Raw genomic sequence first — 9,522 nt, forward strand, 5'->3', positions numbered from 1 at the left:
ACTTCTAACTACTGGTTCATAAATGAATACGTTAGAAAATGGAATGCATCAACAGAACGGTGTTGGCAGTATAAAAATATCTACAGCACCTTGTATTCCCAGGTGGGCTCCCATCCAAGTACTAACCAGGTCCAACACTGCTTAGCTTCCAAGATCAGATGAGATTGGGCATATCCAATGTGGTATGGCTGTAGATGAGCTTTGTGGTTTCTGTTAGAACTTTTCTACTTCTAACTACAGGTTCATAAATGAATACGTTTGAAAATGGAATGCATCAACAGAATGGTGTTGGCAGTATAAAAATATCTACAGCACCTTGTATTCCCAGGTGGTCTCCCATCAAAGTACTAACCAGGTCCAACACTGCTTAGCTTCCAAGATCAGATGAGATTAAGCGTATCCAATGTGGTATGGCTGTAGATGAGCTTTGTGGTTTCTGTTAGAACTTTTCTACTTCTAACTACAGGTTCATAAATGAATACGTTTGAAAATGGAATGCATCAACAGAACGGTGTTGGCAGTATAAAAATATCTACAGCACCTTGTATTCCCAGGTGGGCTCCCATGCAAGTACTAACCAGGTCCAACACTGCTTAGCTTCCAAGATCAGATGAGATTGTGCGTATCCAGTGTGGTGTGGCTGCAGATGAGCTTTGTGGTTTCTGTTAGAACTTTTCTACTTCTAACTACTGGTTCATAAATGAATACGTTTGAAAATGGAATGCATCAACAGAACGGTGTTGGCAGCATAAAAATATCTACAGCACCTTGTATTCCCAGGAGGTTTCCCATCCAAGTACTAACGTAGCCCAACACTGCTTAGCTTCCAAGATCAGATGAGATTGGGCGTACCCAGTGTGGTGTGGCTGTAGATGACCTTTGTGGTTTCTGTTAGAACTTTTCTACTTCTAACTACTGGTTCATAAATGAGGATGTTTGAAAATGGAATGCATCAACAGAACGGTGTTGGCAGTATAAAAATATCTACAGCACCTTGTATTCCAAGGTGGTTTCCCATCCAAGTACTAACCTAGCCCAACACTGCTTAGCTTCCAAGATCAGATGAGATTGTGCGTATCCAGTGTGGTGTGGCTGCAGATGAGCTTTGTGGTTTCTGTTAGAACTTTTCTACTTCTAACAACTGGTTCATAAATGAATACGTTTGAAAATGGAATGCATCAACAGAACGGTGTTGGCAGTATAAAAATATCTACAGTACCTTGTATTCCCAGGTGGGCTCCCATCCAAGTACTAACCAGGTACAACACTGCTTAGCTTCCAAGATCAGATGAGATTGGGCGTATCCAATGTGGTATGGCTGTAGATGAGCTTTGTGGTTTCTGTTAGAACTTTTCTACTTCTAACTACAGGTTCATAAATGAATACATTTGAAAATGGAATGCATCAACAGAACGGTGTTGGCAGTATAAAAATATCTACAGCACCTTGTATTCCCAGGTGGTCTCCCATCCAAGTACTAACCAGGCCCAACACTGCTTAGCTTCCAAGATCAGATGAGATTGGGCGTATCCAGTGTGGTGTGGCTGTAGATGAGCTTTGTGGTTTCTGTTAAAACTTTTCTACTTCTAACTACTGGTTCATAAATGAATACGTTTTAAAATGGAATGCATCAACAGAACGGTGTTGGCAGTATAAAAATATCTACAGCACCTTGTATTCCCAGTTGTTCTCCCATCCAAGTTCTAACCAGGCCCAACACTGCTTAGCTTCGAAGATGAGATGCGATTGGGCGTATCCAGTGTGGTGTGGCTGTAGATGAGCTTTGTGGTTTCTGTTAGAACTTTTCTACTTCTAACTACTGGTTCATAAATGAATACGTTTGAAAATGGAATGCATCAACAGAACGGTGTTGGCAGTATAAAAATATCTACAGCACCTTGTATTCCCAGGTGGGCTCCCATCCAAGTACTAACCAGGTCCAACACTGCTTAGCTTCCAAGATCAGATGAGATTGGGCATATCCAATGTGGTATGGCTCTAGATGAGCTTTGTGGTTTCTGTTAGAACTTTTCTACTTCTAACTACAGGTTCATAAATGAATACGTTTGAAAATGGAATGCATCAACAGAATGGTGTTGGCAGTATAAAAATATCTACAGCACCTTGTATTCCCAGGTGGTCTCCCATCAAAGTACTAACCAGGTCCAACACTGCTTAGCTTCCAAGATCAGATGAGATTAAGCGTATCCAATGTGGTATGGCTGTAGATGAGCTTTGTGGTTTCTGTTAGAACTTTTCTACTTCTAACTACAGGTTCATAAATGAATACGTTTGAAAATGGAAGGCATCAACAGAACGGTGTTGGCAGTATAAAAATATCTACAGCACCTTGTATTCCCAGGTGGGCTCCCATCCAAGTACTAACCAGGTCCAACACTGCTTAGCTTCCAAGATCAGATGAGATTGTGCGTATCCAGTGTGGTGTGGCTGCAGATGAGCTTTGTGGTTTCTGTTAGAACTTTTCTACTTCTAACTACTGGTTCATAAATGAATACGTTTGAAAATGGAATGCATCAACAGAACGGTGTTGGCAGTATAAAAATATCTACAGCACCTTGTATTCCCAGATGGTTTCCCATCCAAGTACTAACCTAGCCCAACACTGCTTAGCTTCCAAGATCAGATGAGATTGGGCGTACCCAGTGTGGTGTGGCTGTAGATGACCTTTGTGGTTTCTGTTAGAACTTTTCTACTTCTAACTACTGGTTCATAAATGAGGATGTTTGAAAATGGAATGCATCAACAGAACGGTGTTGGCAGTATAAAAATATCTACAGCACCTTGTAGTCCCAGGTGGTCTCCCATCCAAGTACTAACCAGGTCCAACACTGCTTAGCTTCCAAGATCAGATGAGATTGGGCGTATCCAGTGTGGTGTGGCTGTAGATGAGCTTTGTGGTTTCTGTTAGAACTTTTCTACTTCTAACAATTGGTTCATAAATGAATACGTTTGAAAATGGAATGCATCAACAGAACGGTGTTGGCAGTATAAAAATATCTACAGTACCTTGTATTCCCAGGTGGGCTCCCATCCAAGTACTAACCAGGTACAACACTGCTTAGCTTCCAAGATCAGATGAGATTGGGCGTATCCAGTGTGGTGTGGCTGTAGATGAGCTTTGTGGTTTCTGTTAGAACTTTTCTACTTCTAACTACTGGTTCATAAATGAATACGTTTGAAAATGGAATGCATCAACAGAACGGTGTTGGCAGTATTAAAATATCTACAGCACCTTGTATTCCCAGGTGGTTTCCCATCCAAGTACTAACCTAGCCCAACACTGCTTAGCTTCCAAGATCAGATGAGATTGGGCGTATCCAGTGTGGTGTGGCTGTAGATGAGCTTTGTGGTTTCTGTTAGAACTTTTCTACTTCTAACTACTGGTTCATAAATGAATACGTTTGAAAATGGAATGCATCAACAGAACGGTGTTGGCAGTATAAAAATATCTACAGCACCTTGTATTCCCAGGTGGTCTCCCATCCAAGTACTAACCAGGTCCAACACTGCTTAGCTTCCAAGATCAGATGAGATTGGGCGTATCCAATGTGGTATAGCTGTAGATGAGCTTTGTGTTTTCTGTTAGAACTTTTCTACTTCTAACTACTGGTTCGTAAATGAATACGTTTGAAAATGGAATGCATCAACAGAACGGTGTTGGCAGTATAAAAATATCTACAGCACCTTGTATTCCCAGGTGGTCTCCCATCCAAGTACTAACCAGGCCCAACACTGCTTAGCTTCCAAGATCAGATGAGATTGGGCGTATCCAGTGTGGTGTGGCTGTAGATGAGCTTTGTGTTTTCTGTTAGAACTTTTCTACTTCTAACTACTGGTTCGTAAATGAATACGTTTGAAAATGGAATGCATCAACAGAACGGTGTTGGCAGTATAAAAATATCTACAGCACCTTGTATTCCCAGGTGGTCTTCCATCCAAGCACTAACCAGGCCCAACACTGTTTAGCTTCCAAGATCAGACGAGATTGGGCGTATCCAGTGTGGTGTGGCTGTAGATGAGCTTTGTGGTTTCTATTAGAACTTTTCTACTTCTAACTACTGGTTCATAAATGAATACGTTTGAAAATGGAATGCATCAACAGAACAGTGTTGGCAGTATAAAAATATCTACAGCACCTTGTATTCCCAGGTGGTCTCCCATCCAAGTACTAACCAGGCCCAACACTGCTTAGCTTCCAAGATCAGATGAGATTGGGCGTATCCAGTGTGGTTTGGATGTAGACGAGCTTTGTGGTTTCTGTTAGAACTTTTCTACTTCTAACTACTGGTTCATAAATGAATACGTTAGAAAATGGAATGCATCAACAGAACGGTGTTGGCAGTATAAAAATATCTACAGCACCTTGTATTCCCAGGTGGTCTCCCATCCAAGTACTAACCAGGCCCAACACTGCGTAGCTTCCAAGATCAGATGAGATTGGGCATATCCAGTGTGGTGTGGCTGTACATGAGCTTTGTGGTTTCTGTTAGAACTTTTCTACTTCTAACTACTGGTTCATAAATGAAAACGTTTGAAAATGGAATGCATCAACAGAACGGTGTTGGCAGTATAAAAATATCTACAGCACCTTGTATTCCCAGGTGGTCTCCCATCCAAGTACTAACCAGGCCCAACACTGCTTAGCTTCCAAGATCAGATGAGATTGGGCGTATCCAGTGTAGCGTGGCAGTAGATGAGCTTTGTGGTTTCTGTTAGAACTTGTCTACTTCTAACTACTGGTTCATAAATGAGGATGTTTGAAAATGGAATGCATCAACAGAACGGTGTTGGCAGTATAAAAATATCTACAGCACCTTGTAGTCCCAGGTGGTCTCCCATCAAGTACTAACCAGGTCCAACACTGCTTAGCTTCCAAGATCAGATGAGATTGGGCGTATCCAGTGTGGTGTGGCTGTAGATGAGCTTTGTGGTTTCTGTTAGAACTTTTCTACTTCTAACAATTGGTTCATAAATGAATACGTTTGAAAATGGAATGCATCAACAGAACGGTGTTGGCAGTATAAAAATATCTACAGTACCTTGTATTCCCAGGTGGGCTCCCATCCAAGTACTAACCAGGTACAACACTGCTTAGCTTCCAAGATCAGATGAGATTGGGCGTATCCAGTGTGGTGTGGCTGTAGATGAGCTTTGTGGTTTCTGTTAGAACTTTTCTACTTCTAACTACTGGTTCATAAATGAATACGTTTGAAAATGGAATGCATCAACAGAACGGTGTTGGCAGTATTAAAATATCTACAGCACCTTGTATTCCCAGGTGGTTTCCCATCCAAGTACTAACCTAGCCCAACACTGCTTAGCTTCCAAGATCAGATGAGATTGGGCGTATCCAGTGTGGTGTGGCTGTAGATGAGCTTTGTGGTTTCTGTTAGAACTTTTCTACTTCTAACTACTGGTTCATAAATGAATACGTTTGAAAATGGAATGCATCAACAGAACGGTGTTGGCAGTATAAAAATATCTACAGCACCTTGTATTCCCAGGTGGTCTCCCATCCAAGTACTAACCAGGTCCAGCACTGCTTAGCTTCCAAGATCAGATGAGATTGGGCGTATCCAATGTGGTATAGCTGTAGATGAGCTTTGTGTTTTCTGTTAGAACTTTTCTACTTCTAACTACTGGTTCGTAAATGAATACGTTTGAAAATGGAATGCATCAACAGAACGGTGTTGGCAGTATAAAAATATCTACAGCACCTTGTATTCCCAGGTGGTCTCCCATCCAAGTACTAACCAGGCCCAACACTGCTTAGCTTCCAAGATCAGATGAGATTGGGCGTATCCAGTGTGGTGTGGCTGTAGATGAGCTTTGTGTTTTCTGTTAGAACTTTTCTACTTCTAACTACTGGTTCGTAAATGAATACGTTTGAAAATGGAATGCATCAACAGAACGGTGTTGGCAGTATAAAAATATCTACAGCACCTTGTATTCCCAGGTGGTCTTCCATCCAAGCACTAACCAGGCCCAACACTGTTTAGCTTCCAAGATCAGACGAGATTGGGCGTATCCAGTGTGGTGTGGCTGTAGATGAGCTTTGTGGTTTCTATTAGAACTTTTCTACTTCTAACTACTGGTTCATAAATGAATACGTTTGAAAATGGAATGCATCAACAGAACAGTGTTGGCAGTATAAAAATATCTACAGCACCTTGTATTCCCAGGTGGTCTCCCATCCAAGTACTAACCAGGCCCAACACTGCTTAGCTTCCAAGATCAGATGAGATTGGGCGTATACAGTGTGGTTTGGATGTAGATGAGCTTTGTGGTTTCTGTTAGAACTTTTCTACTTCTAACTACTGGTTCATAAATGAATACGTTAGAAAATGGAATGCATCAACAGAACGGTGTTGGCAGTATAAAAATATCTACAGCACCTTGTATTCCCAGGTGGTCTCCCATCCAAGTACTAACCAGGCCCAACACTGCGCAGCTTCCAAGATCAGATGAGATTGGGCATATCCAGTGTGGTGTGGCTGTACATGAGCTTTGTGGTTTCTGTTAGAACTTTTCTACTTCTAACTACTGGTTCATAAATGAAAACGTTTGAAAATGGAATGCATCAACAGAACGGTGTTGGCAGTATAAAAATATCTACAGCACCTTGTATTCCCAGGTGGTCTCCCATCCAAGTACTAACCAGGCCCAACACTGCTTAGCTTCCAAGATCAGATGAGATTGGGCGTATCCAGTGTAGCGTGGCTGTAGATGAGCTTTGTGGTTTCTGTTAGAACTTGTCTACTTCTAACTACTGGTTCATAAATGAAAACGTTTGAAAATGGAATGCATCAACAGAACGGTGTTGGCAGTATAAAAATTTCTACAGCACCTTGTATTCCCAGGTGGTCTCCCATGCAAGTACTAACCAGTTCCAACACTGCTTAGCTTCCAAGATCAGATGAGATTGGGCGTATCCAGTGTGGTGTGGCTGTAGATGAGCTTTGTGGTTTCTGTTAGAACTGTTCTACTTCTAACTACTGGTTCATAAATGAATACATTTGAAAATGGAATGCATCAACAGAACGGTGTTGGCAGTATAAAAATATCTACAGCACCTTGTATTCCCAGGTGGTCTACCATCCAAGTACTAACCAGGCCCAACACTGCTTAGCTTCCAAGATCAGATGAGATTGGGCGTATCCAGTGTGGTGTGGCTGTAGATGAGCTTTGTGGTTTCTGTTAGAACTTTTCTACTTCTAACTACTGGTTCATAAATAAATACGTTTGAAAATGGAATGCATCAACAGAACGGTGTTGGCAGTATAAAAATATCTACAGCACCTTGTATTCCCAGGTGGTCTCCCATCCAAGTACTAACCAGGCCAAACACTGCTTAGCTTCCAAGATCAGATGAGTTTGGGCGTATCCAATGAGGTGTGGCTTTAGATGAGCTGTGTGGTTTCTGTTAGAACTTTTCTACTTCTAACTACTGGTTCATAAATGAATACGTTTGAAAATGGAATGCATCAACAGAACGGTGTTGGCAGTATAAAAATATCTACAGCACCTTGTATTCCCAGGTGGTCTCCTATCCAAGTACTAACCAGGCCCAACACTGCTTAGCTTCCAAGATCAGATGAGATTAGGCGTATCCAGTCTGGTGTGGCTGTAGATGAGCTTTGTGGTTTCTGTTAGAACTTTTCTACTTCTAACTACTGGTTCATAAATGAATACGTTTTAAAATGGAATGCATCAACAAAACGGTGTTGGCAGTATAAAAATATCTACAGCACCGTGTATTCCCAGGTGGTCTCCCATCCAAGTACTAACCAGGCCCAACACTGCTTAGCTTCCAAGATCAGATGAGATTGGGCGTATCCAGTGTGGTGTGGCTGTAGATGAGCTTTGTGGTTTCTGTTAGAACTTTTCTACTTCTAACTACTGGTTCATAAATTAATACGTTTTAAGTTGGAATGCATCAACAGAACGGTGTTGGCAGTATAAAAATATCTACAGCACCTTGTATTCCCAGGTGGTCTCCCATCCAAGTACTAACCAGGCCCTACACTGCTTAGCTTCCAAGATCAGATGAGATTGGGAGTATCCAGTATGGTGTGGCTGTAGATAAGCTTTGTGGTTTCTGTTAGAACTTTTCTACTTCTAAATACTGGTTCATAAATGATTACATTTGAAAATGGAATGCATCAACAGAACGGTGTTGGCAGTATAAAAATATCTACAGCACCTTCTATTCCCAGGTGGTCTCCCATCCAAGTACTAACCAGGCCCAACACTGCTTAGCTTCCAAGATCAGATGAGATTAGGCGTATCCAGTCTGGTGTGGCTGTAGATGAGCTTTGTGGTTTCTGTTAGAACTTTTCTACTTCTAACTACTGGTTCATAAATGAATACGTTTTAAAATGGAATGCATCAACAGAACGGTGTTGGCAGTATAAAAATATCTACAGCACCTTGTATTCCCAGGTGGTCTCCCATCCAAGTACTAACCAGGCCCAACACTGCTTAGCTTCCAAGATCAGATGAGATTGGGCGTATCCAGTGTGGTGTGGCTGTAGATGAGCTTTGTGGTTTCTGTTAGAACGTTTCTACTTCTAACTACTGGTTCATAAATTAATACGTTTGAAAATGGAATGCATCAACAGAACGGTGTTGGCAGTATAAAAATATCTACAGCACCTTGTATTCCCAGGTGGTCTCCTATCCAAGTACTAACCAGGCCCAACATTGCTTAGCTTCCAAGATCAGATGATATTGGGCGTATCCAGTCTGGTGTGGCTGTAGATGAGCTTTGTGGTTTCTGTTAGAACTTTTCTACTTCTAACTACTGGTTCATAAATGAATACGTTTTAAAATGGAATGCATCAACAGAACGGTGTTGGCAGTATAAAAATATCTACAGCACCTTGTATTCCCAGGTGGTCTCCCATCCAAGTACTAACCAGGCCCAACACTGCTTAGCTTCCAAGATCAGATGAGATTGGGCGTATCCAGTGTGGTGTGGCTGTACATAAGCTTTGTGGTTTCTGTTAGAACTTTTCTACTTCTAACTACTGGTTCATAAATGAATACGTTTTAAAATGGAATGCATCAACAGAACGGTGTTGGCAGTATAAAAATATCTACAGCACCTTGTATTCCCAGGTGGTCTCCCATCCAAGTACTAACCAGGCCCAACACTGCTTAGCTTTCAAGATCAGATGAGATTGGGCGTATCCAGTGTGGTGTGGCTGTAGATTAGCTTTGTGGTTTCTGTTAGAACTTTTCTACTTCTAACTACTGGTTCATAAATTAATACGTTTGAAAATGGAATGCATCAACAGAACGGTGTTGGCAGTATAAAAATATCTACAGCACCTTGTATTCCCAGGTGGTCTCCTATCCAAGTACTAATCAGGCCCAACATTGCTTAGCTTCCAAGATCAGATGAGATTGGGCGTATCCAGTCTAGTGTGGCTGTAGATGAGCTTTGTGGTTTCTGTTAGAACTTTTCTACTTCTAACTACTGGTTCATAAATAAATACG

General features: G+C 41.6%; 23 non-coding genes and 19 pseudogenes across 23 annotated transcripts; all 42 read right to left on the reverse strand.

Moving 5' to 3' along the window:
* Positions 1–77: 77 nt before the first annotated feature.
* Positions 78–196, reverse strand: LOC135069056 (5S ribosomal RNA). Its single transcript, XR_010255248.1, has one exon. It is a non-coding gene; the product is annotated as a 5S ribosomal RNA (ribosomal RNA).
* Positions 197–303: 107 nt separating this feature from the next.
* Positions 304–422, reverse strand: LOC135070054 (5S ribosomal RNA). The gene has a single exon (XR_010256228.1). It is a non-coding gene; the product is annotated as a 5S ribosomal RNA (ribosomal RNA).
* Positions 423–529: 107 nt separating this feature from the next.
* Positions 530–648, reverse strand: LOC134892668 (5S ribosomal RNA; annotated as a pseudogene).
* Positions 649–755: 107 nt separating this feature from the next.
* LOC135068991 (5S ribosomal RNA) lies at positions 756–874 on the reverse strand. The gene has a single exon (XR_010255182.1). It is a non-coding gene; the product is annotated as a 5S ribosomal RNA (ribosomal RNA).
* A 107-nt stretch (positions 875–981) lies between these two features.
* LOC134890848 (5S ribosomal RNA) lies at positions 982–1,100 on the reverse strand (annotated as a pseudogene).
* A 107-nt stretch (positions 1,101–1,207) lies between these two features.
* LOC134891257 (5S ribosomal RNA) lies at positions 1,208–1,326 on the reverse strand (annotated as a pseudogene).
* A 107-nt stretch (positions 1,327–1,433) lies between these two features.
* On the reverse strand, positions 1,434–1,552 carry LOC134900164 (5S ribosomal RNA). Its single transcript, XR_010173680.1, has one exon. It is a non-coding gene; the product is annotated as a 5S ribosomal RNA (ribosomal RNA).
* Positions 1,553–1,659: 107 nt separating this feature from the next.
* Positions 1,660–1,778, reverse strand: LOC134898334 (5S ribosomal RNA; annotated as a pseudogene).
* Positions 1,779–1,885: 107 nt separating this feature from the next.
* Positions 1,886–2,004, reverse strand: LOC134888025 (5S ribosomal RNA; annotated as a pseudogene).
* Positions 2,005–2,111: 107 nt separating this feature from the next.
* On the reverse strand, positions 2,112–2,230 carry LOC135070055 (5S ribosomal RNA). The gene has a single exon (XR_010256229.1). It is a non-coding gene; the product is annotated as a 5S ribosomal RNA (ribosomal RNA).
* A 107-nt stretch (positions 2,231–2,337) lies between these two features.
* On the reverse strand, positions 2,338–2,456 carry LOC134890044 (5S ribosomal RNA; annotated as a pseudogene).
* A 107-nt stretch (positions 2,457–2,563) lies between these two features.
* On the reverse strand, positions 2,564–2,682 carry LOC135069208 (5S ribosomal RNA). Its single transcript, XR_010255396.1, has one exon. It is a non-coding gene; the product is annotated as a 5S ribosomal RNA (ribosomal RNA).
* Positions 2,683–2,789: 107 nt separating this feature from the next.
* On the reverse strand, positions 2,790–2,908 carry LOC134885224 (5S ribosomal RNA). Its single transcript, XR_010169343.1, has one exon. It is a non-coding gene; the product is annotated as a 5S ribosomal RNA (ribosomal RNA).
* A 107-nt stretch (positions 2,909–3,015) lies between these two features.
* Positions 3,016–3,134, reverse strand: LOC134892105 (5S ribosomal RNA; annotated as a pseudogene).
* A 107-nt stretch (positions 3,135–3,241) lies between these two features.
* On the reverse strand, positions 3,242–3,360 carry LOC135061700 (5S ribosomal RNA). The gene has a single exon (XR_010248073.1). It is a non-coding gene; the product is annotated as a 5S ribosomal RNA (ribosomal RNA).
* A 107-nt stretch (positions 3,361–3,467) lies between these two features.
* LOC135061735 (5S ribosomal RNA) lies at positions 3,468–3,586 on the reverse strand. Its single transcript, XR_010248108.1, has one exon. It is a non-coding gene; the product is annotated as a 5S ribosomal RNA (ribosomal RNA).
* A 107-nt stretch (positions 3,587–3,693) lies between these two features.
* Positions 3,694–3,812, reverse strand: LOC134900165 (5S ribosomal RNA). Its single transcript, XR_010173681.1, has one exon. It is a non-coding gene; the product is annotated as a 5S ribosomal RNA (ribosomal RNA).
* A 107-nt stretch (positions 3,813–3,919) lies between these two features.
* On the reverse strand, positions 3,920–4,038 carry LOC134888869 (5S ribosomal RNA; annotated as a pseudogene).
* A 107-nt stretch (positions 4,039–4,145) lies between these two features.
* On the reverse strand, positions 4,146–4,264 carry LOC135068556 (5S ribosomal RNA). The gene has a single exon (XR_010254752.1). It is a non-coding gene; the product is annotated as a 5S ribosomal RNA (ribosomal RNA).
* A 107-nt stretch (positions 4,265–4,371) lies between these two features.
* LOC134889973 (5S ribosomal RNA) lies at positions 4,372–4,490 on the reverse strand (annotated as a pseudogene).
* Positions 4,491–4,597: 107 nt separating this feature from the next.
* Positions 4,598–4,716, reverse strand: LOC134885234 (5S ribosomal RNA). The gene has a single exon (XR_010169352.1). It is a non-coding gene; the product is annotated as a 5S ribosomal RNA (ribosomal RNA).
* Positions 4,717–4,823: 107 nt separating this feature from the next.
* LOC134892395 (5S ribosomal RNA) lies at positions 4,824–4,941 on the reverse strand (annotated as a pseudogene).
* Positions 4,942–5,048: 107 nt separating this feature from the next.
* LOC134892106 (5S ribosomal RNA) lies at positions 5,049–5,167 on the reverse strand (annotated as a pseudogene).
* A 107-nt stretch (positions 5,168–5,274) lies between these two features.
* On the reverse strand, positions 5,275–5,393 carry LOC135061701 (5S ribosomal RNA). Its single transcript, XR_010248074.1, has one exon. It is a non-coding gene; the product is annotated as a 5S ribosomal RNA (ribosomal RNA).
* Positions 5,394–5,500: 107 nt separating this feature from the next.
* LOC135063746 (5S ribosomal RNA) lies at positions 5,501–5,619 on the reverse strand. Its single transcript, XR_010250069.1, has one exon. It is a non-coding gene; the product is annotated as a 5S ribosomal RNA (ribosomal RNA).
* Positions 5,620–5,726: 107 nt separating this feature from the next.
* On the reverse strand, positions 5,727–5,845 carry LOC134900167 (5S ribosomal RNA). The gene has a single exon (XR_010173683.1). It is a non-coding gene; the product is annotated as a 5S ribosomal RNA (ribosomal RNA).
* Positions 5,846–5,952: 107 nt separating this feature from the next.
* LOC134888870 (5S ribosomal RNA) lies at positions 5,953–6,071 on the reverse strand (annotated as a pseudogene).
* Positions 6,072–6,178: 107 nt separating this feature from the next.
* LOC135067405 (5S ribosomal RNA) lies at positions 6,179–6,297 on the reverse strand. The gene has a single exon (XR_010253622.1). It is a non-coding gene; the product is annotated as a 5S ribosomal RNA (ribosomal RNA).
* A 107-nt stretch (positions 6,298–6,404) lies between these two features.
* On the reverse strand, positions 6,405–6,523 carry LOC134894088 (5S ribosomal RNA; annotated as a pseudogene).
* Positions 6,524–6,630: 107 nt separating this feature from the next.
* On the reverse strand, positions 6,631–6,749 carry LOC135066333 (5S ribosomal RNA). The gene has a single exon (XR_010252583.1). It is a non-coding gene; the product is annotated as a 5S ribosomal RNA (ribosomal RNA).
* A 107-nt stretch (positions 6,750–6,856) lies between these two features.
* On the reverse strand, positions 6,857–6,975 carry LOC134892420 (5S ribosomal RNA; annotated as a pseudogene).
* Positions 6,976–7,082: 107 nt separating this feature from the next.
* On the reverse strand, positions 7,083–7,201 carry LOC135061483 (5S ribosomal RNA). The gene has a single exon (XR_010247862.1). It is a non-coding gene; the product is annotated as a 5S ribosomal RNA (ribosomal RNA).
* A 107-nt stretch (positions 7,202–7,308) lies between these two features.
* LOC134894240 (5S ribosomal RNA) lies at positions 7,309–7,427 on the reverse strand (annotated as a pseudogene).
* A 107-nt stretch (positions 7,428–7,534) lies between these two features.
* Positions 7,535–7,653, reverse strand: LOC134890131 (5S ribosomal RNA; annotated as a pseudogene).
* Positions 7,654–7,760: 107 nt separating this feature from the next.
* LOC134901370 (5S ribosomal RNA) lies at positions 7,761–7,879 on the reverse strand. Its single transcript, XR_010174860.1, has one exon. It is a non-coding gene; the product is annotated as a 5S ribosomal RNA (ribosomal RNA).
* A 107-nt stretch (positions 7,880–7,986) lies between these two features.
* LOC135060686 (5S ribosomal RNA) lies at positions 7,987–8,105 on the reverse strand. Its single transcript, XR_010247080.1, has one exon. It is a non-coding gene; the product is annotated as a 5S ribosomal RNA (ribosomal RNA).
* A 107-nt stretch (positions 8,106–8,212) lies between these two features.
* LOC134889574 (5S ribosomal RNA) lies at positions 8,213–8,331 on the reverse strand (annotated as a pseudogene).
* A 107-nt stretch (positions 8,332–8,438) lies between these two features.
* On the reverse strand, positions 8,439–8,557 carry LOC134900168 (5S ribosomal RNA). The gene has a single exon (XR_010173684.1). It is a non-coding gene; the product is annotated as a 5S ribosomal RNA (ribosomal RNA).
* Positions 8,558–8,664: 107 nt separating this feature from the next.
* Positions 8,665–8,783, reverse strand: LOC134895345 (5S ribosomal RNA; annotated as a pseudogene).
* A 107-nt stretch (positions 8,784–8,890) lies between these two features.
* LOC135063931 (5S ribosomal RNA) lies at positions 8,891–9,009 on the reverse strand. Its single transcript, XR_010250251.1, has one exon. It is a non-coding gene; the product is annotated as a 5S ribosomal RNA (ribosomal RNA).
* A 107-nt stretch (positions 9,010–9,116) lies between these two features.
* On the reverse strand, positions 9,117–9,235 carry LOC135061635 (5S ribosomal RNA). Its single transcript, XR_010248011.1, has one exon. It is a non-coding gene; the product is annotated as a 5S ribosomal RNA (ribosomal RNA).
* Positions 9,236–9,342: 107 nt separating this feature from the next.
* Positions 9,343–9,461, reverse strand: LOC134893875 (5S ribosomal RNA; annotated as a pseudogene).
* Between the last annotated feature and the right edge of the window lie 61 nt (positions 9,462–9,522).

This window comes from Pseudophryne corroboree, chromosome 3 (genome assembly GCF_028390025.1).
Source record: "Pseudophryne corroboree isolate aPseCor3 chromosome 3, aPseCor3.hap2, whole genome shotgun sequence".
NCBI lineage: Eukaryota > Metazoa > Chordata > Amphibia > Anura > Myobatrachidae > Pseudophryne > Pseudophryne corroboree.